Here is a 21,254-nt window from a genome sequence, read left to right as displayed (position 1 = left end):
ATGATGCTTTTTGACTTTTATGACCTATAAACGTTGTTATGATGATTCATAGTCATGCTTAACCATACTAAATTATCAAATACTGACTTACATGCATTTCGACGTATTCCCTGCTGACCGTCTGGGGTGTCTGTGCAGAGCACTAAACACTATTCTAGCCAGTCGAGAAGTCACGTGTTCAAAGCGGTCTACCCTTTGTAACTTCGTGACGTCGCATGTAACTCCGTGACGTCACCACGCGGATGTTTCCATGTATGGTAATGCTGTCACTTCCCTGTTCGCGTCTGCCTCGCGCCCTTATAGGTCCATGCTCGCGCTTCCCGCCACTGAAAGTGTTCCGGAAGGAAGGTAACCAATCACAACGGAGTGGGGTTTGCAGGAGGGGGGAGGGGAGCGGAGATTGCCGAAGCACAGGCGGAGGGAGCGGAGATGGCCGAAGCACACACACTCAAGTGTTGACAGGACGTGCTGGATCGCCAAAATAAGAGAAAGAGCTTCCCGAAAATCTACATAGTTTTTTGTGATGTGATTCGTGTCAGGTTGCTCTATAGCAGTGTAAAACAAGAAATTAAGACCAGAAAAGTAGTATAATAGGTCCTCTTTAAAGATCTAAAATTCATTCCAAATACACAATTGTACCATTTCTCTCAAACATTGTTCACAAATCTGTCTAAATGTGTGATAGTGAGCACTTCTGCTTTGCTGAGATAATCAATCCCACCTCACAGGTGTGCCACATCAAGATGCTGATCTGACATCATGATTAGTGCACAGGTGTGCCTTAGACTGTCCACAATAAAAGGCCACCCTGAAATGTGCAGTTTTGTCTCACAGCAAAATGCCACAGATGCCACAAGCATTGAGGGAGCGTGCAATTGGCATGCTGACAGCAGGAATGTCAACCAGATCTGTTGCTCGTGCATTGAATGTTCATTTCTCCACCATAAGCCGTCTCCAGCAACTTCGCACAGCCATTGAAGAGGAGTGGACCAACATTCCACAGGCCACAATTGACAATCTGATAAACTATGCGAAGATGTGTTGCACTGCATGAGGCAAATGGTGGTCACACCAGATATTGTGGACAGTCTAAGGCACACCTGTGCACTAATCATGATGTCAGATCAGCATCTTGATGTGGCACACCTGTGAGGTGGGATGGATTATCTCAGCAAAGCAGAAGTGCTCACTATCACTCATGTAGACAGATTTGTGAACAATGTTTGAGAGAAATGGTAATATTGTGTATCTGGAATGAATTTTAGATCTTTAAGTCCATCTCATGAAAAATGGGAGCAAAAAGTGTTGCGTTTATATTTTTGTTGAGTGTACGTTCCAATATGTGATTTGCATTTAATACATTCAGGAGAGCCTCGACCCAGTCTGCTTCTCAACAATGTTGAGCAATAGAGTCTGTGTACAATTTTAAATTGTGTCCATCTGTCAGTATTGCAGCTCATTGTAGTATTTGTGTTTTTTATAACTGATGCCCATTTATCTTCGTTAATCTCACATTCAATATCAATCTGCCACTGCCTTCGGATGTGATCCGTAGAATAATTAGAATTTGAACTAAAAGCATCATAAATATAAGGAATAAATCGCTTCTGTATGGGCTGTTTGAGAATTTCTTCCAAAAAGATTAAATTTGGAGCATATAAACTTTTTGGTATGTAATGTCTTACTTGTAAATAGCGAAAGAAATGAGACTGTTGTAAGGAGTATTTACTTTTCAAGCCCTCAAATGACTGAAACGTATTTCCCTCATATAGTTTTGCAAGCTGATCAAGGCCCCTTTCGTGCCATAGCTTAAACACTGAGTCTTGGCATGAGGGGGGGAAATCTGGGTTTCTCCAAATGGGAGCTAGAAGTGAGAAATTATTCTTAAGTCTGAAGCTGATCTCAATCGTATCCCATGTATTTAATGTGTTAAGAACAATGAAGTTGTTTTGAACCTCCAGTTTTGCTTTTTTATAGTTCACAAAAAGGCAGTCTCTTAGTGCTAGTATACCACAATTTCTAGATTCCATATCAATCCATGTATTTGTAGCATCTGGGTTAGCCCATTCATATAAATATTGCATTTGTGCTGCCCAATAGTACATTCGCATGCTTGGAACCCAGACCCCCCTGGTCCTTGCAGTGTTTCCCCCACGTTCACACAGCAGCGGCGCGCCACCGCTGCTATATTTTCTCTGCCGCTGCTATTAAAATCCTCCTCCTCCTCATTATTCTACTTTTTTTTTTGGTACGTAGCTCATTTTAGAAACGGGGCAATGCCTAACATAAACGCTGACCATGCGTCGGAGGTGAATGTAACTTACTCGGCGGAAAACAGAAACTAACGGAGGGGAGCGGCTCACTGTAGAGTCCCTTTAGTCGCGCTGTCAGTTTTCCGTCAGGGCTCTGTGTATCCGGGCTCGAGACATACAAACAGATCGCGGAACATTCACTAACGAAACAGTTAGTGGCTGAGCGAAGAATGTGGACTACTGTAGGCTACTGGTGCAAATTCCACAACTCATTACTTGTGTTACAGTTTAGTACAATATGTATTCATTTATATTTCAGAATCGGAATCAGAAAAAGCTTTATTTATCCCAAGAAGGGCAATTTAGTTTACAGTTCCAGTTCGCAGTAAAAAATCATTTGAATAAATACTATAAAAAGCAGTACGAGGTAGAAAATAACATAAATAGACAAACAGCAGTCCAACACACAAATTCAACTCACATTCATTTCAACTCAACCTGTCAGAACAACCACCCAGCTACACTGGTGCTCTCCACCTACTCCTGACCCTTGTGATCATTCAGTAACCTGATGGCTGCAGGAATAAAAGAGTGCGAGTACCTCACTGTTCTTGCCCTGATTGAAAGATAGCGCCGCCCGGAGGGCAATAGTGTGAATTCCTCACTGAGGACATGGTCAGGCTGACTCATAATGCATTTGGCTTTCTGGACGGCATGTTTGTTCCACAATGAACGTATGCTCTTCAGCTGGATTCCAGTGATCTTTGAACAGATCTTTACAATGTTATTTAAACTGTTCTGGTCCTTCACTGACAGACAGTTAAACCAGCATGTAAATTAAAAAGTTAAAAGACTCTCAATGAAAGACTGATAAAAAGTTCTCAAAATAACTTTGGAGACACTGAAAGAGTTGAGCATTCTCAACAGGTGAACTCTTTGTTGTCCCTTTTTCACAATGACCTCAGTATTTGCATGAAATTTAAGCTGGTTATCAAATACTGTGCCTAGATATTTGTAGGTGTCTACAAGTTGGACTTCCTCCCCATGGATAACACTCGGTTCAGGCTCTCCCTTCACTTTCCTAAAATCTATGACTAATTCCTTTGTTTTTTCTACATTCAGATCTAGGAAGTTGTCATCACACCATTTAACAAATGATGTCAAAGCAAGGCCATGGTTGCAGTGTGGACCTTGGAAAAGAGACAGCAACGCAGTGTCATCTGAGAATTTAGCTAGATAACTTCCCGGTTGAGAGGACCTACAGCTATCTGTGTACATAATGAACAACAGGGGTGACAGTACACACCCTTGGGGTGAACCAGTATTGGAAATAATGGCCTGAGACAAGTGCCCATTTACAGAGACCCTCTGAGTTCTGTCTGTTAAGAAATTTAAAGCAACAGCAGAATCTGATGGGGTAACTCAAACTCTGCAGCTAGTCTCTCAATTAAAATTGGCTGCATCTTATTAAAAGCAGAAGAAAAGTCTGCAAATAACAGTCTAACATGAGATCCAGGCTTTTCTAAATGTTTATACATTGTATCTAAAATAAAGAGCTTTGCATCATCTACACTTTTTCCAGTTTGATAAGCAAACTGTAATGGGTCAAGTTTTCCACTAACCACAGACATGATTTAATTCTTAATAATTTTCTCAAAAATGTTCATTATCAAGGATGTTATTGCTACAGGTCTGAAATCTTTAAGTTCTTTCGGATTTTTTGATTTTGCTACTGGAATGATAGTGGACCTTTTCCATATCTGAGGTATCTGGCCTATCTTAGCACACATATTAAAAAGTGAAGTGAATACAAAACTAAGCTGGTCAGCACAGTAATGCAGCGTGCGTCCACAAACAGCATCAGGGCCAGCAGCTTTGCTAATATTCACTTTCCTTAACAGAGTTGTTACTAGTTCCTGGGCTATCACAATGACATTGTGAGGGACAAGAGATTCTCTCAACATAGAAATATTCTCAGAGAAATCAGATGATTCAAAACGTGAGTAAAACACATTAAAAACATTTGGCAAATCAGAGACATCAACACCTTTAACAGCTATCAGCTGCCTGGATTCACAAGAATTCTGATTTATGGATGCCATTGACTTAATTCCCTTCCAAGCAGCTCTGAGATCGCCCCCACTATACAATTTTTCAACCTTCTCTCTATATTTCATTTTGGCCTTCCTAATCTCCTTTTTCACTTCCTTGGAGACAGCTTTTTTCTCCTATAGGTCCCCAGTGTAAAATGTCCTCTTTTTCTTATTTATCACGGATTTTAGTTCTTTAGTAACCCATGGTTTGTTATTTGGGTAATGGACAGAGTTCCTGGTTGGGATGACTGAGTCGACACAGAATGTAATGTATGATGAAACAGTGTCTACTAATTCATCAATATTATCTGTGCTATCCTGAAAACAGTCCCAATCAGTACACTCAAAACACGCTTGGAGAGAAGAGATACTATCCTCCGACCACATTTTCACCGTTCTCTCCTTGTGTTCTAAGCGTCTGAAGGACGGTTTATACACTGGCATGAGGTAAACACTGTTGTGATAAGAGGCCCCAAGGGCAGGCATGGGTATGGAACGATAAGCTCCACCTATTGAACCATAGCAGAGATCAATAGTGGTATTTTTCTGTCTTGTGCTGCAAGTTACATATTGTTCATATGTTCTCAAAGTTTTACCCAAGTCACATTTATTAAAATCCCCCAGAATTAATTTGGGTGCGTCGGGGCAAATTTCGTCCAGTTTGTGTGCTGTGTCAGCGATCAGCTGGGCAGCAGCTGACGCGTTGGCTCGCGGGTGAATGTAAACAATCGTGTAGAATAGTTGTTGAAACTCCCGAGGGAGGTAGAATGGGCGGAGTGAGATCGAAAGCAATTCTACATCAGTGGTACATATCCTCTCCCTTATTTTAACGGTGTTACAGTACCTCTTGTTGATGTATAAACACACTCCTCCTCCACGGCTTTTCCCAGTTATTTCCGGTGACCTGTCAAGACGAATTGGGCTTCCAAACCCAGTTAATGTCAAGTCCTCGTCCCGGTCTGAATCGTTGAGCCATGTTTCTGTGAAAGCAAGTAAACACGATTCTCCGATATCCCGTTCGAACTTGGCCCATGATTCCAGTTTGTCTATTTTGTTGCGGATGGATTGTGCGTTTGAGAGCAGTATGGTAGGGAGCGGTGGTAACTTGCGGCGATCATCCAGCCGAAGTCTTTTGATTCTCCGTCGTAGGCCACCTCTCCTTCCCCTTTTCCGAAGCTTTTGGGCCGGCTTGTACAGGTCACCCGGGATGTTATCTGGAATCGCGCCGGCTGTTGAGGTCCGTAGTGAGAGGAGAAAATCTCTGCTGAGAGCTCTTCCCGGAGCTCCGCGTCCACTCGCCTCACAACAGGTGGATCCCGATAGAAGAGTTACCGTGATAATGATCACAAAGAGTTCCAGGAGTGCTCCCGTAGTTAGCATGGTTGAATCACTGACAGTTTTCGCATCCACACACAAAATAAACATTCAAATAGGCCTTTCACACCGCCGCAAAATCGACGCTAGTTCTGGGCTAGTTCGGAGTTAGAGCCAGTGTTTTGGTTTCACACCGCCAGAAAGCCTGCTCCGGGCCGTAAAAACCGGTTCAACTCATACCCCAGGATTGAGCAGGGTTTGAAGTGAACTGCTTGCACCAGCAGCCGGGGGAGGGATTATCCTGACCAACCAGACCAACTAAAACCTCATGCCCGCTATGTTTAAAAACACCGCTACTACGAGACGTAAACATAACATAATTACCGAACGTAGCAATCAAATTGACCGGCGAGAATACGCTGTATGGGTCCTGTTTGCTTAAGAAAGCAAAGCGAGAGCTAACACGTGTAAAAATAAGACATATTCGCCGCTGTTGTTGTGCTTAAAGCTAGCGGTAGCTTTAGCGTTAGCCACAAGAGCAGCGGCGTCGGGCGACGTACACACACGTTTACAGTGACGTCATGACGTTGCTCTCTTTCCGGCTCTATGGCTGTCTCCGGTCGATGTGAAACCAACCGGTTCATAACTGGGATAAGGCTTTAACCAGTTTTGAACTGACCCCAACACCAGCCTGGAACTGACTCTTGGTTCATTTTGGTGTGAAAGGCCTAAAAGAGTACAAAGTAAAAGCAAAGTTTAAAAATTACTACGAGACTGGGTAGACTGCTGGGTCGCACGCTGCGGATTTGGCTGCTCCACCAGTCCAGGCAGGACAGGATAGTTCAGTTTCGTTTTTCATCTCCGTGTCGGACAGCTGTTCGCTCAGCTGATGGGCTCGAGCCTCACGGAGCAGACAGCGGGAGTCAGTCTAAAGTCAGCGATGATCACTCTCACAAATCAAAAAGCTAAATTATAAAATAAAGCTATCTCTTCCTCCCTCTATCTGTCGGTATAGGGCCTATATTTCTCTCTCCACTGCACACTTAGTCACTACCACTAGTTTTAAGGAAGCAGAAGGAGGATTATCCCCTCATTTTGCACTTTATTATTTTTAAATATTAGAAGATTGCAGGCAAGTAAAATCACCAGCCACTACATTCTCAATGATAGAGACGAATAATTACCTTTTTTTCTTACAGTCTAAATCAAATATTTGAACAATACAGGAGAATAAATATTTGAAAGCAATACAGAATGCATGATATTACTGCATTGTATTGTATTCTATTTTTGTCACCAGGAACCTAAATGTTGTCAATTAGCCTACTTTACATATATTTGGTGCATACAAATTCACCAGAATGCAGGAAATGAAGTGTTGAATGCTCAAAAATGTATGGGGGGACACCCCCAGACCCCCACATTAAAATGTGTCCCAAACCAAGGTTTAATCACAACCTACACCCTTGAAATTCATGAATAGTTTTGTTTTATTTGTATCTATAGGCCTTTGTATAAGGATACTTTGTAATTTTTATCACATTATTTTAAATTAAAGTCTTAGGTCCTGCTTATCAATTGCTCATAATAACCAGTAGGTCTACTTCTGTGTTGGACATTACTGAACATCTTCCCATTTATAGCACCCAATGTCCCTGTCTAGTTCCATGTCCCCAAAAAATCAAATAAAGGAAACCCCCCCCCCCCTCCCCCCTGATTTACCGAGTCGTCTTGAGGGGTCGGGTGTTTGGCACCCTTTTCACCTCTTATGAGTTTGCAGGTCTGGTTTAAGCATTAAGCAAGAACTGTAAATACATTGTGCAAATCATTTTCTGCGTTGTGGCATTTTGTGTTTAAATATTAATTTCTATACAAAAATGTCAAAATCTGGAAGTAAAGACACAAAAGGCAAAGTTGCAACACCAATAATCCTATCTACAGTAATACACAGGACTGTGTGAATAGGATTTAAGTGCATATTCTCCTCTCAAAATGCACCAGATTCATGGATTCCAATGTACAGGGTACAAAAAAATTTGCCCGGGGGGGCATGCCCCCGGACCTCCCTAGAGGGTTCAGGGACCAGAGCGCTGCTGAAAAAAACACTGGCTCTGCAGACAGCCAATCAGAGGTCTTTGAGTCAGAACAACCAGCCAATCAAAGCCTTAGCGGCAGAGGAATCAGCCAATCACAGACTAGTATAATGACGTTTACTGATATTGCTAATGCTAATGCTAGCGCAGCGAGATTCAAACTTAAACTAACTATTGTCTCTGAGGTGGAGAAAACACAGAGTAATCAGCCAAAGCATGGAGTTAACTAACACAAGCAGAACCATGTTAAAGACACAACCCTCATATGTTGGAGAGGGACGATATACTAAACGCTGTGCACCGCGAGAGGCTCACTGAAGCCCTGTACAGCAGCCCTATGACAGCAGCAAAGCACAGCTACGTCATGAGCGCTAGTTCGCGGGATAACAGTTCAACAACCAATTCTATTGATTAAAAAGAAAAAATAGATTACAACCAATGCTGATAGTGTTTTTTCTTTTTATGCAACCAGCCACCTGACAGTGGGTTAAATCTGCCTATCATAGAACAGGCTCATATTGGGTTTTTTTCTTTTAATAATTCTTATAAGAAACCAAAACAGCACAGAAAATATGTTTTGGAAGTAGCCAAAACATATTCTTAATTGTGTGTGTGTGCGCTAGAGTATCTCGGTAAGGTTAGGGGGGCGTTTGCTCAAAAAAGGTTGAGAACCACTGGTCTATAAGAAGCTGGGTCTTCAGGGTCCTTACTTTTTTTCAAAATCAGACTGATGCTAACCAATGACATTGTTTCCGGCAAGTGGTCTGCAGTGTTGAAACTGTAGTTATAGGTTTTGACCAGACGGGGACATAGCTTGTTTTTGAAACTTTTAAACCATTCAGTCGGGAACCCGTCTGGGCCCGGGGCTTTTCCACTGCGCATTAGGCCAATGGCCTCAAATATTTCATTTTCCTGAATCGGCCTCCCCAGGGTTTTTTGATGGTTGTCTGTTAATTCTGGTAATTTAATTTTTGAAAAGAACTTGTCAAGCTCCTCCTTAGTGCTATTGTTAACAGATTTATTTAATGATTTGTAGAATGATGCAACAACTGAACTGATGTTTTTGCGGTCAAAGTGCCTTTTCCCAGTCCCATCTCTAATCCTTGCTATGGTATTACAATTTTGTTTACTGTTTATAAGACGTGCTAAGTATTTGCTTGGTTTGTTCCCATATTCTTAAAGTCGCTGTTTTTGATAAAATAATGACCTGGAAGCCTTCTCATTCAAAATTGAGTTTAGTGCTGCTTTAATAGTCTGTACTTTAATGAGGTTTGTTATAGTTGGGTTGGATTTGTGAACACACTCTACCTTTTTTAGATCTGTTTCCAATTTGCTTTGTTTAAGTTACAAAATGTTCTTTCTGTGTGACATATATGATATAGTGAACCCTCTGATGTAAGCCTTGGTAGATTCCCAGAGAAACTCCGGATTAGTTTCTTTGTTGTCATTGATATCGAAAAAAATATCTATTTCCGCCTCCTTTTTCCTAAATTCCTTGTCATTTAATAAGTATGATGGGAATCGCCATCTCTGCATACTAGGTGTTGTTTCACTAATCATAATTTCCAGGTAAACTGGGGCATGGTCACTGATGTGAATAGATCCTATACTACATGCCGTCACTTGTCCCATGATTTGCGGTGGCAAGAAAAGATAATCAATTCGAGAATAGGAATTGTGTGGATTGGAATAAAATGTAAGTCCTCCAAACATCTATCAGTGAGATGTCATCTAACCAGTGTTTCCCCTAGAATTTTTTTTAGGCCCGGTGGTAAGAGCTGATGAAGAGTATGCGCGCCGCGTGCGTATCAAATTTCTAGAAGAAATTGACCAAAACAAACCCCATTTGGGATGAGCCTCTTTTTTTTTCTTTTTTTTTTTTCTTCTTCTTTCAAAGGTTTTTTTATTAAATGTTAATAACAACAAAATTGTAGCACAGCGAGTACAAATTTTTTCCCCTTTTTCTCCAGAACATACCCCACCCACATCCCACCCTCACACCCAACAACACAAAACCCACACCACAAGAAACAAAAACAAACAATCAATATGAAAAAAAATATATATAAAAAAAAACACACAAAGAAATAAAATTGAATCAAATAAAAAAGGGGAGGGGGTAGCTACTCTTCAATTAATGTGGTCGGTTTCTTAAAATAGTCTAGGAAGGGGCGCCATATTTTATGAAATTTAGTCTCAGATCCCTGGGTAGTGCAACAATTTTTTTCCAGATTCATACATGACATAATGTCTCTAATCCAATGTGAGTGGGAAGGAGGAGCAGGATCTTTCCACTTGAGTAGAATAGTCCTGCGAGCAAGTAGTGAGGTGAAGGCCAGTACTCTCAGCTTCACTTTGGGTAAGCCCGAATTTGGTGCAATGCCAAAAATTGCAGTGAAAGGGTTCGGCTTAATTTGATGCTGAAGTACTTCAGAAATTGTTTGAAAAACTGATGTCCAGAACTCAGTCAAGGTGGGACACAACCAGTACATGTGAAAGAGTGATGCCGGTGCACTCTTACAGCTATCACAGGTCGGGTCTACATCGGGGAACATACGAGCTAATTTGGTTTTAGATATGTGGATACGATGTACTACTTTAAATTGCACAAGAGCATGTCGGGCGCACATGGAGGTAGAGTGTATCCGATCCAGGACTGAATCCCACATGTGATCTGTGAAGGCAGAACCTAGGTCCTGCTCCCACAGGGTTCTTATAGCTGCTAATGAGGGGCTATGCAACTTCGAAATAAGGTTGAAAAACACAGAAATTGAGCCTTTTAATGTGGGGTTTACAGAAAGAAACAAATCAACATGATTGGCTGGCGGTTTATAAGGGAATTGGGGAATTAACTTCTGCGTAAAATGCCTGATTTGCAGAAATCGGAAAAAATGTGTCTTTTCGATACCAAAATGTTTTGTCAATTGGGAAAAACTAGCAAATAGATCATTAATAAATAAATCACCGATGCATTTTAAGCCTTTTTTATGCCAGATCTTGAATGCACCATCCACCGTCGAGGGAATAAATAAATGATTAGCTGCAATTGGGCTGAAAAGTGAAAAATTCTGCATTCCAAAATTCTTTCTAAATTGGGTCCAGATTCGAAGGGAGTGCTTAATCACGGGATTACTGTTGGGAATAGCCGAAGAGAGTGGAAGTGCGGCGCTTAAGAGGGCAGATAGAGACAATGGGCTAACAGCGCTGGACTCCATTGTTACCCATACTGGGGCTGAGTCGTCAAGGTGAAAATGCACCCAATACACTAAAGAACGGATATTAGCAGCCCAGTAATAATTAATAATAATAATTGCTTGGATTTATATAGCGCCTTTCATGATACTCAAAGCGCTTTACAGGGTTCCAGACAATTCGTTCACACACAGTCATACCGGTGGTGGTAAACTACCATAGTAGCCACAGCTGCCCTGGGGCAGACTGACAGAAGCGAGGCTGCCATTCAGCGCTCCGACCACCACCTCAAACATACAGCAGTCATACACATTCACACGAGACAAGGTGGGTGAAGTGTCTTGCCCAGGGACACAACGACCATGACACAAGTGGCCGGGCTGGGATTGAACCGCCAACCCTAGGATCATTGGCCAACCAGCTTAACCACCTGAGCCACAGTCGCCCAATAATAGTATTGGAAATTAGGGAGGGCCAATCCGCCTGTTTGTTTTAGTCTTTGAAGAAATGCTTTCCTTAACCGAGGGTGTTTACCATTCCAAATATAATTTATCATTAAAGAGTCAAGGGCCTGAAAAAAGGATTTGGGGAGAAAGATGGGGAGACATTGGAATAGATATAGGAACTTTGGGAGTAATGCCATTTTAATTGAATTTATTCTACCTATGAGAGAGAAAGCCAGAGGAGACCACTTCGATAATATTTGCTTCGCCTGATCCAATAATTTGAGGAAGTTCGATTTAAATAGGTTTTTAAAATTTCTGGTGAAACATACCCCAAGGTAACTCAGATGGTCTGTCACCACTTTGAGTGGGAGAGCTGTGTAATCAAGTTTAAGAGCTTCTTTATTAATCGGAAAGAGTTTGCTCTTGCTCAAGTTAAGTTTATAGCCAGAAAACTGACTAAAGACCTCCAACACAGAAAGTGCCTCCGGTAAAGAGGTGGCTGGCTTGGCGACAAACAAAAGTAAGTCATCGGCGTATAATGATACCTTATGTTCAATTCCTCCTCTCCATATCCCCTGAATCTGTTTGTTACCTCTGATGGCAATCGCAAGTAGTTCGATTGCAATAGCAAAAAGGAGTGGGCTCAGAGGACAACCCTGCCGGGTCCCACGGTGCAGATCAAAACTACTTGAGTAACGGCTGTTTGTTAATACTGAGGCAGAAGGGCATGCATATAATAATTTAACCCAAGAAGTGAAAACAGGACCCAAACCGAATTTCTCAAGGGTGAAAAACAAATAATTCCATTCTACTCTATCAAATGCTTTTTCAGCATCCATAGAAGCGAGGCATTCTGATTCAATATTTCTGGGGGAATATAAGATGTTCATTAGCCGGCGGATATTATAAAATGATTGGCGTCCCTTTATAAACCCAGTTTGGTCGGGGGATATGATAGAGGGGAGAACATCCTCCAATCTGTGGGCGAGAATTTTAGCAAGTATCTTCACATCCGTATTTAATAGTGAAATTGGTCGGTATGATGCACAATCTAGAGGATCTTTATCCTTTTTTAACAACAGGGAAATACAGGCCTGGTAGAACGAAGGCGGGAGTTTACCTGAGTCAAATGAGTCTGAGAATACTGAACATAAAAAAGGCGATAATTCGGCTGAAAATTTCTTTAAAAAGTCAGATGGAAGTCTGTCTGGACCAGGAGATTTGCCTGATTGCATAGATGATATTGCTGCAATAATTTCCCTCTGAGTAATAGGTGCCTCAAGGCTATGTCTCAGGTCTTGAGAAAGGGAAGACATGTTTAGGTTACTGAAAAAGGTTTCCATCACCGCTGCGTCTACTGTACAGTCAGAACTATACAAATTTGAATAGAATGTTTTGAACTTTTCGTTTATTGATTTCTGATCTGATGTTGTACACCCACTGTCAGTCCGTATTCCAGGGATGAGTTGCTTTGCTCTAAATCCGCGCAGTTGATTGGCCAGGAGTTTGCCAATCTTGTCACCATGCTCGTAAAAAGTACTTCTGCTCCTAAGCAACTGGTCAGCAACCTGACGAGAGGAAAGAAGGTTGAATTCTGTCTGAAGTTTTAAACGTTCTTTGTAAAGTTCAGATGAAGGTGAATTAGCATACTGTCTGTCTATGTTCAGAATCTGATCAGCAATTTCAGTTTGTTTCTGTTTTGTACACTTATTTTTGTATGCTGCAAATGATATAATTTCACCTCTGAAATAGGCTTTCAGGGCTTCCCAAATTGTTGCATTGGACACATCTGGTGTTTTATTTATACTCAAAAAAGCTTTAATATGTGTAGAGATGTGTGAAAGAAAACTCTCATCTGTGAGCAACAATGGATCCAGTCTCCACTGCCTTCTTGTATACTCAACGTCAGAGAAAGCCAGTTGAAGGAGCAGAGGAGCGTGATCAGAGATCACAATACTTTCATAACTGCATGACTTAAGGTCTGACATCAATGAATTATCAACAAAAAAATAATAAATTCGGGTGTAAGTGTGGTGGACATGTGAAAAGAATGAATATTCTCTTCCTGTGGGGTATAAAAACCTGTATGGATCAGAGAGGCTATAATCAGCAAGAAATGATTTGATATAACCTGCAGATCTGCTAAGAGTGGCAGGTTTGGGGGAAGAGCGATCTAAGACTGGATCTAGATAACAATTAAAATCCCCACCAAGAATAAGAGAATGGGAATTGAGATCGGGGAGTTGAGAAAAAAATCTCTTAAAGAGGACCTATTATACTACTTTTCTGGTCTTAATTTCTTGTTTTACACAGCTATAGAGCAACCTGACACGAATCACATCACAAAAAACTATGTAGATTTTCGGGAAGCTCTTTCTCTTATTTTGGCGATCCAGCACGTCCTGTCAACACTTGAGTGTGTGTGCTTCGGCAATCTCCGCTCCCTCCGCCTGTGCATCGGCCATCTCCGCTACCCTCCCCCCCCCCCCCTCCTGCAAACCCCACTCCGTTGTGATTGGTTACCTTCCTTCCGGAACACTTTCAGTGGCGGGAAGCGCGAGCATGGACCTATAAGGGCGCGAGGCAGACGCGAGGCAGACGCGAACAGGGAAGTGACAGCATTACCATACATGGAAACATCCGCGTGGTGACTTCACAAAGTTACATGCGACGTCACAAAGTTACAAAGGGTAGACCGCTTTGAACACGTGACTTCTCGACTGGCTAGAATAGTGTTTAGTGCTCGGCACAGACACCCCAGACGGTCAGCAGGGAATACGTCGAAATGCATGTAAGTCATCATTTGATATTTTAGTATGGTTAAGCATGACTATGAATCATCATAACAACGTTTATAGGTCATAAAAGTCAAAAAGCATCATAGGTCCTCTTTAAAGAATTCTACATCGTCGACGTTAGGCGCGTAGACGTTGGCCAAGATGACTGACTTATTGTAAAGTTTGCCTGAAACAATAATAAAACGTCCATTTTTGTCTGATATAATGTTTGAGGACTCAAAAGGAATATTACTATCAATAAGGATAGCTGTGCCCCTGGCCTTAGCCCTGAAATTAGAATGAAAAAATTGTCCACGCCAGCATTTACTTAGTCGCCCATGGTCAGAGTCATGTAAATGGGTTTCTTGAAGGAAAACTATTCCAGCCCTGAGCCGTTTTAGGTGAGTTAAGACCTTACCCCTTTTCACTTGGTGATTAAGCCCCTTGACATTCCAACTAATTAAATTAAGATTGCCCTTCATCTAGCTCAGTTATAGTGAGAGTAAAAAGAGTTGCTCCGATAACAAAAAGAGTAGCAAAATACAGAGGAAAAAAAAAACACACAAAAAAAAGGAAAACACAGATAACTGAAAACACAGCAGGTGCTAACCCATCAGCTAAACCCCCAGTTGACACCACCCCATCCCACCCAGAACCCACCCCATATATTGCTCTCAACAGCAAACCCCGAAAGACCCTTACTAGTCTCACAACAAACATTCCAAGCCTTAACTTTCTAGCCTATGCTAGCTTTCCACATAAGTCTTGTACAATTCACCCCATAACAGCTAGTAACACTATGAACAATCCAGCAAACTGTCAAAATGACAACACACCAAACATACCGTGCTCAACCAACAAATTCGAAATACAAAAAAAAGAACAAGGCGTGAGTTAGACAATCTGTCCAAATGGCAAAAAAAAAATTAAAATAATAAAAAATAAAAAATAAAAAATAAAGAACAGACAGCTTATCTAGCCGTTTTAAAATAGAGATATAAATAAATAAAAAAGCAAGTGAGCTAGACAATACGTCAAAATGACAAGCAACAAAAATGTCACGTTCACCCAGCTACTTTACTCATTAAAAAAAAATATAATAATAATTGCGTATAGTACCATCAGTCTGAGAGTTTGGCTGGGGATATGAAAAGAGCATTTGTCCACATTGTATACTCACAGCAGGCAATCGTATTTACTACGGACTCACACCCAGTGTAGATAAGTAGTTAGATGCTTCAGAGACAGACCGCAGCCACTTTCTCTCGCCGCTCTGGAGAGTAATGCGAAGCCTCGCAGGGAAGAGGAGAGAGGGACGGAGTCCGCACTGATAAAGTCCAGCCATGACCCGCTTGTATTCAGCCCGCTGCTTCACGACTTCCGCGCTGTAGTCCTCGTAGAACCGGAGCTTGTGGCCGTGGTACTCCAGCTCGCCCTGTTTACGTGCCTCCTTCATGATCAGGTCTTTAGTCTGGTATCGGTGAAAGTGGATAACGACGGATCTCGGCCTCTCATGCGGGCCCGGTTTGGGTGCCAGAGTGCGGTGAGCCCTGTCCAGCTCCGGTGGAGAAGGGAGAACTTGATCACCAAACACCTCAACGAGGAGCTCGGAGAAAAAGGCGGCGGGGCGCGCACCCTCAAGTGACTCTGGTAAGCCCACGATACGGACGTTCTGTCTCCTGCTCCTCCCTTCCAAATCCGACAGTTTAGCTTTCAACAGCTTGTTATCTTCCTGCAGCGAGGAGCACGTAGCCTCAAGTTGCTCCAGACGTCCGCAAACAGTTTCTGCATTATCCTCGAGATCGGTTATACGCCTCCCCTGGCCTGAGACCACGGCCTGGATGCTGTCCAGCTTAGCGTCCATGCTGGCGAAAGATGATTTAAACTCGGCGGCTATTGCTGCTCTATGCTGTTCAAGCAGATCCGGAATAGAAGCCATTGAGCTAGTACCAACGTTCATGCTAACCACGCTGTCCGAGGACATATCTGACTCTGCCGAATCTCTTTTTGCGTTTTTCTTGCTTCTAGGCATTTCTCCAAAACAGTATCAGTGTTACCGGCAACACAAGCACAAAAAAAATTGACAAGAATAGGGTTTAATCAGTTAGGTTTGAAATATTTTGTGGGAGCTATCAGCGATCGTGCCTACCCCATGCTCTGTAACCCGGAAGTCTTGGGATGAGCCTCTTTTGACAGCCCGTTAAGAATGAGGGCATAGGGTTATGCTTTCACATTCAGTACGTTTGTACATGTGGTGTTTCTCACAGGATTTTTAGATCCTGCTGGGTGAGAATGGACCTTCTAGGGGGGTCTGGGGGCATGCCCCTGCGGAAGAAAACTTTATCCTTTTAAAGTTAAATGCATCAATCTGGTGCACTTTGAGAGGCGAAATCTGATTAATTTTGTGCTCTGTAAACATATGTCATATGTCCTGCCTATAATTATTTCCTGTAATAATTTGGAGACACAAGCCATGTCAATTATTGAAGAAAAACACGTTGATTTCAATAAAAAACAATAAACACTAAGATCTAATATAGACAGGTCCTGTCTAGGACTCATTTCTGGAATAATCTGAATCACCTAACCTTGAAGCCTACTGAAATTTTTTTTTATTAATTTTTTAGGCAAATAGCCTTGTTGAAAATAAAATAATTAACATGGGCTACACATCATGATTAGCCTATCAACATGTGTGCTACATAAGGCAAATTCCCTATTCCGACCATTATATTTAAGCTAGCCTATTCCTCAATTTAAAACATAAAAATAAAGTAGCATTGAAAATACAAAAAAATTAAGCTTGTAGGCATACAATAGCCTGTGTTTTCAAGATAACTTAAAGAGCTATTTTACCGGTGGAAATATGAAGGTACCTATGTAGAGAAAAACCTATGTGTTATAAATGTGCAAAAAATTTAAAAATCGGTTCACCCTAGCCTGAGAAACGGCAAAAAGAGTGTTTTTATGGTCTCTCTGACTGTCTCTAGCTCAAAAGGCAGAAATCCTCCGGCTACCACAATGCACTGCGCCAGCAGCACTCCAAGACCCCGGCCACATTTTCATAGTCTCGTCTCGTCCGACCTCTGACTCCGATGAGAGTTTGTAACACTACTTACCATTACAGTTATTGGCGATACCTCGACCCACTATGTAGATTCCACAATGAATAATTTTTTTCTAAAATAAGAATGTATAGTTTCCGGTTTCACTGTAAAACGGAGGGAAGGAAACGCGCACTAGTCTAACTTTTCTTCAGTTTACAAGATAGTGAGCTGTTTTCAACAATGCCTGCGGCTAAAAAAAACTAGCCTAGCCTTCAAACCAAACTGGAGGACTCTGAAACGAAATATTCTGACCTGGACGTGAAGAGGACAATCTGGACTGGAGTGACGTATCTTCGCTGTGGACCGGGCCTGCAAAAAGCACTCGCGTACAGGTAAGACTTTCAATGTATTTGACTATATTTCTGTTCACACAGTATGCAATTATAGCTGCTGTCAGGGGGGGGCTTGCTAAACTGTTTCAGAAACAAACTAATGCAGCAGCAACCATTTGTGTGTTTGTAATGCAACTAAAGAAAAAACTTTTCATCAGACTATCATTTTTAGTGAGTGCTCACAGCTAACGTTTCACTTATAGAAGCCTAACTGTTGTATTGTATGGTGACATTTCAGAATCCGATGTCTACACCCTCCATGTCAGCTGTGATAGTGCGGTAAAAAGTTGATCAATGGCTGTCTCCCACTCAACTGCAACCAAGGCAGCTGCAGTGACGCTTCTGAGAGGAAATCTGTCCCCTACATCAAATTCAGGAGCATCCCATCTAAGGCTAATACTCTGTCCTCCTCACACCTCAACCTGTGCCCTATCAGCCACCAGTCACTCATTTCAGGCTAAATTGTAAATATTTTTTGTTTATACATCTTTTGTATCTTATATTTATCATGTTCGTATATTGGACATTTTACTTTTAAGAATGGTCTCATTGTGTGTTACCTGGTTTCTATAGCATTGAGCATGATGCCACAATATTTCCCTTTGTAAACAATAAATATATATTATGTTGTTGTTACCTTACCTTGGACTCCTGTCCCATGTTCACAGATTACTGTATGTCATATTGTTTTTAAAATACAATTTATGAGGTAAATGTTATAAATTCACAAGGATGCAAGGTAGGTTCATCATACTGAAGCACAGGAAAAACAGATACACAGAAAAATAACTAAGCTATCAGTTTTCCTACCAAAGCTAGCCAGAATATATTTCAATTAAGTACTTCAGGTCACATTTCTATATGGATAGCATAAAAAATATTTGCTTATTTATTAAATACAGTAGCTGAGCATCTGAAGTTTGTCCTCAACCTTTTTCCCCAGTAGAAATTAGTATTTATCTAATAGTACTCCAGTTGAATAGCACTCTGGTAGACAAACCACATCAACCAACTTGAATTCAAAGTTTTAATCGCAAAAATATGAACAACTATTTATAAAAGTAAAATGTGTAGTGTGTTGGCTCCGGTCATTCTGGTCACAGCTGCTCGATCTTGTTTCTTGATAGCCACGGTCCTGGGTCTCTCTCTTTGCAGGATTCACGCCAGGAAACTGCATGAATCGGCGATATTGTCTATAAAACATTGAGCAAAACATTAGTAAGACAAGCTCATTTTAGCCTGCAGTAGCTCGCATACATGAAAAAGAACGTCACGTTGGATTTGCTGCCCATGTTACCAACCACAGGAAAATGTAGTGCCAATAAGACATTTTAGAACATGATTCAAAACTTTAATAATAAGATATAACACTTGTGCCGTGTTTACGCCCGGGTCACATCCTACGTATGTGCAGTATCTAGCTCACATTTTTTTCCCCCACACTCACTGCTGCAGTGCTGCTTTTCGATACAGATTGGTTGTGTTTCCACGGCGACGTAGCGATTTTAACTTTCTAAGTTTAGCTCAGCACTTTTTCCTGTTCAACGTCCCTGTTACTGAGTCCTTAATATCTGCATAGAGCAGGCGCTGGTTTTATTTTTAACAAGTGCGCACCGAATGCACACGCGCATTGCGCCGCGCACAGACACACGCAGGCACACAGATCAGCTGATGGGATGATCAAACGAGAGGTTGTAAAGACAGGCGCCCCCTAGCACTGTAAAAAGACATTTAAATTCCTCCAAGACTGCTGCTATACCTGTCCAGAATGAAGGGGAAGGTGTATTAGGGGCATATATGTTCATCTTAGTTACATGCACACCATAAATTGTGCCATGAACAAGGACATATCTGCCGTCTGGATCCTTTTTACATGTGTCGAGTACAAATGGGATGACCCTGTGGATCAAAATAGCAACCCCCCTACTGTTAGAAGAAAATGAGGAATAGTAAGCCTGGCCTACCCAGTCACGCTTAAGTTTCATGTGTTCTTTATCCACTAAATGGGTTTCTTGAATATAAGCTATCTGCACCTTGTCTTTTTTGAGAAAGCTGAGTATTTTCTTCCGCTTTATAGGATGATGGATTCCTTTTACATTTAGTGTGCAGAACTTGATGTTATTCATTCCTGACATTTATTTTTGTCATAGAGATACAGTGAGTGTCCCCTTACCAACGTTCTGGACATCTACAGCTGACCCCAGTCTAGTTAGTTCTCGTAAATATTCCCTTATGGTGGTGGGATACAAAAAACAACAAAAAACACTTAATAACGAGAAAACACTTAAGTACACATACACCTACTGTAACATTAACTTAGCTAAAGGGCACATGTGAGCCCTATTGAACTCTAACCTCTTTTCTTCTATTAACATGGAAAACAAACTTGTAGGATTGAACAAAGCTTCCCAAACTTTCTGCTGTATAAACGCATCTTAAAGGGATAGTTGTGGTTCACTGTACACCACTTTACTTGCACAAACGGAGTTTCATAAAAAAATTATATAATAATAAAATAAAGAGTTACATAATAAACCCTTGCCACTATTTAGCCTGTCCACAGTAAGGAATACTTAAATCAGTGGATAAAATGTAAAAACCAAGAGAGCAGTGGATCATTCGGCCATAAAGGCTAATAACAAAAGTAAGGGAGAAAAAAATATATAAAAGATAGGTGTTGGCCTTCTGCATCTCTTCCACATACCTCTGTGCCTCAGCTGGAGTTTTAAACAGCTGGACCTTGTTGTCATGTGCGATGCGCAGCGCGGCAGGGAAAAGCATCTTGTAGGGAATCCCCAGTGCTCGGAATGACTTCTTTGCCTCCAGAAACTCACGCATTGTTTTATCCACCACGGGTGAAAAATCCTCAAAGATATGTATAAGGTGGCCGGAGACAGTGATTTCACCCATGTTTTGTGCGCTCTGCATGATCATCTGTTTATCCGCGTAGTTGTGGAGACGAATGTACACGATCCTCGGTCTTGTAGTAGGCTCCGTCCGCAGCTGTCCGGGGCTCCGGTGGCATCTGTCTTTCTTTATCCGACCGTTTTTTACCGTGAGGTGCAGGGTTTTTGGTAACCACGTTTCAAATAATTATTTGGCGTTGGCCCCCTCCGTGCGTTACAGCAGGTTGACGATCTTTATGTTGTTACATCTGGACTGGTTCTCTGATCATCTAGCCTGTTGGCAGCCTTGCTCAGACGCGCCTCGGTGCGCTCAAGCTTAGCTAGCAACTGGGTTACCGTGTCTTCCGTGTCGGAAATCCTCTGCTCCGCGGCGTCTACCCTCTTCTCAACAACTTTGACACTTTCACACACCGAGCTCACTGATTTGGCAATCTGGTTGAGTTTAGTATCAAGGCTGGCGCTGAACGTTGCAAACACTCCTTCACTTATCTTAGCGGCTAAGCTATCTACTTCATCGCCGTCCGCCATGTTGTCCATACTGTTGGTCTCTGAGCCAGACGGATTGCTTCGAGTTACTGGTCGCAGAACCCTTCCACTGTCCGGTGTCTTTGTCCAAAAGTCACGCAGTGACATTATCTCTGTGGCCAGCCTGTTTTAGCAGTGAAAAACTATCCCTTAATTGTTCAGAAAAGTGTTTAGTCTGGGAGCTCTGCGCTGGTGCTCCTACTCTCTTCGCAACACG

At 41.8% G+C, this 21,254-nt stretch overlaps 1 protein-coding gene across 1 annotated transcript in view; it reads left to right on the top strand.

Annotated features, from left to right (window-relative positions):
• LOC307270126 (uncharacterized protein) overlaps positions 1-21,254 on the top strand; it is a 102,254-nt gene that overhangs the window by 67,353 nt on the left and 13,647 nt on the right. The window lies entirely within an intron of this gene.

The sequence above is a fragment of the Ammodytes marinus genome, assembly GCF_949987685.1.
Source record: "Ammodytes marinus genome assembly, chromosome: 24".
Lineage (NCBI taxonomy): Eukaryota > Metazoa > Chordata > Actinopteri > Uranoscopiformes > Ammodytidae > Ammodytes > Ammodytes marinus.
Note: the sequence above shows the minus strand (reverse complement) of the source record. Positions and strands in the feature narration are given on the sequence as shown.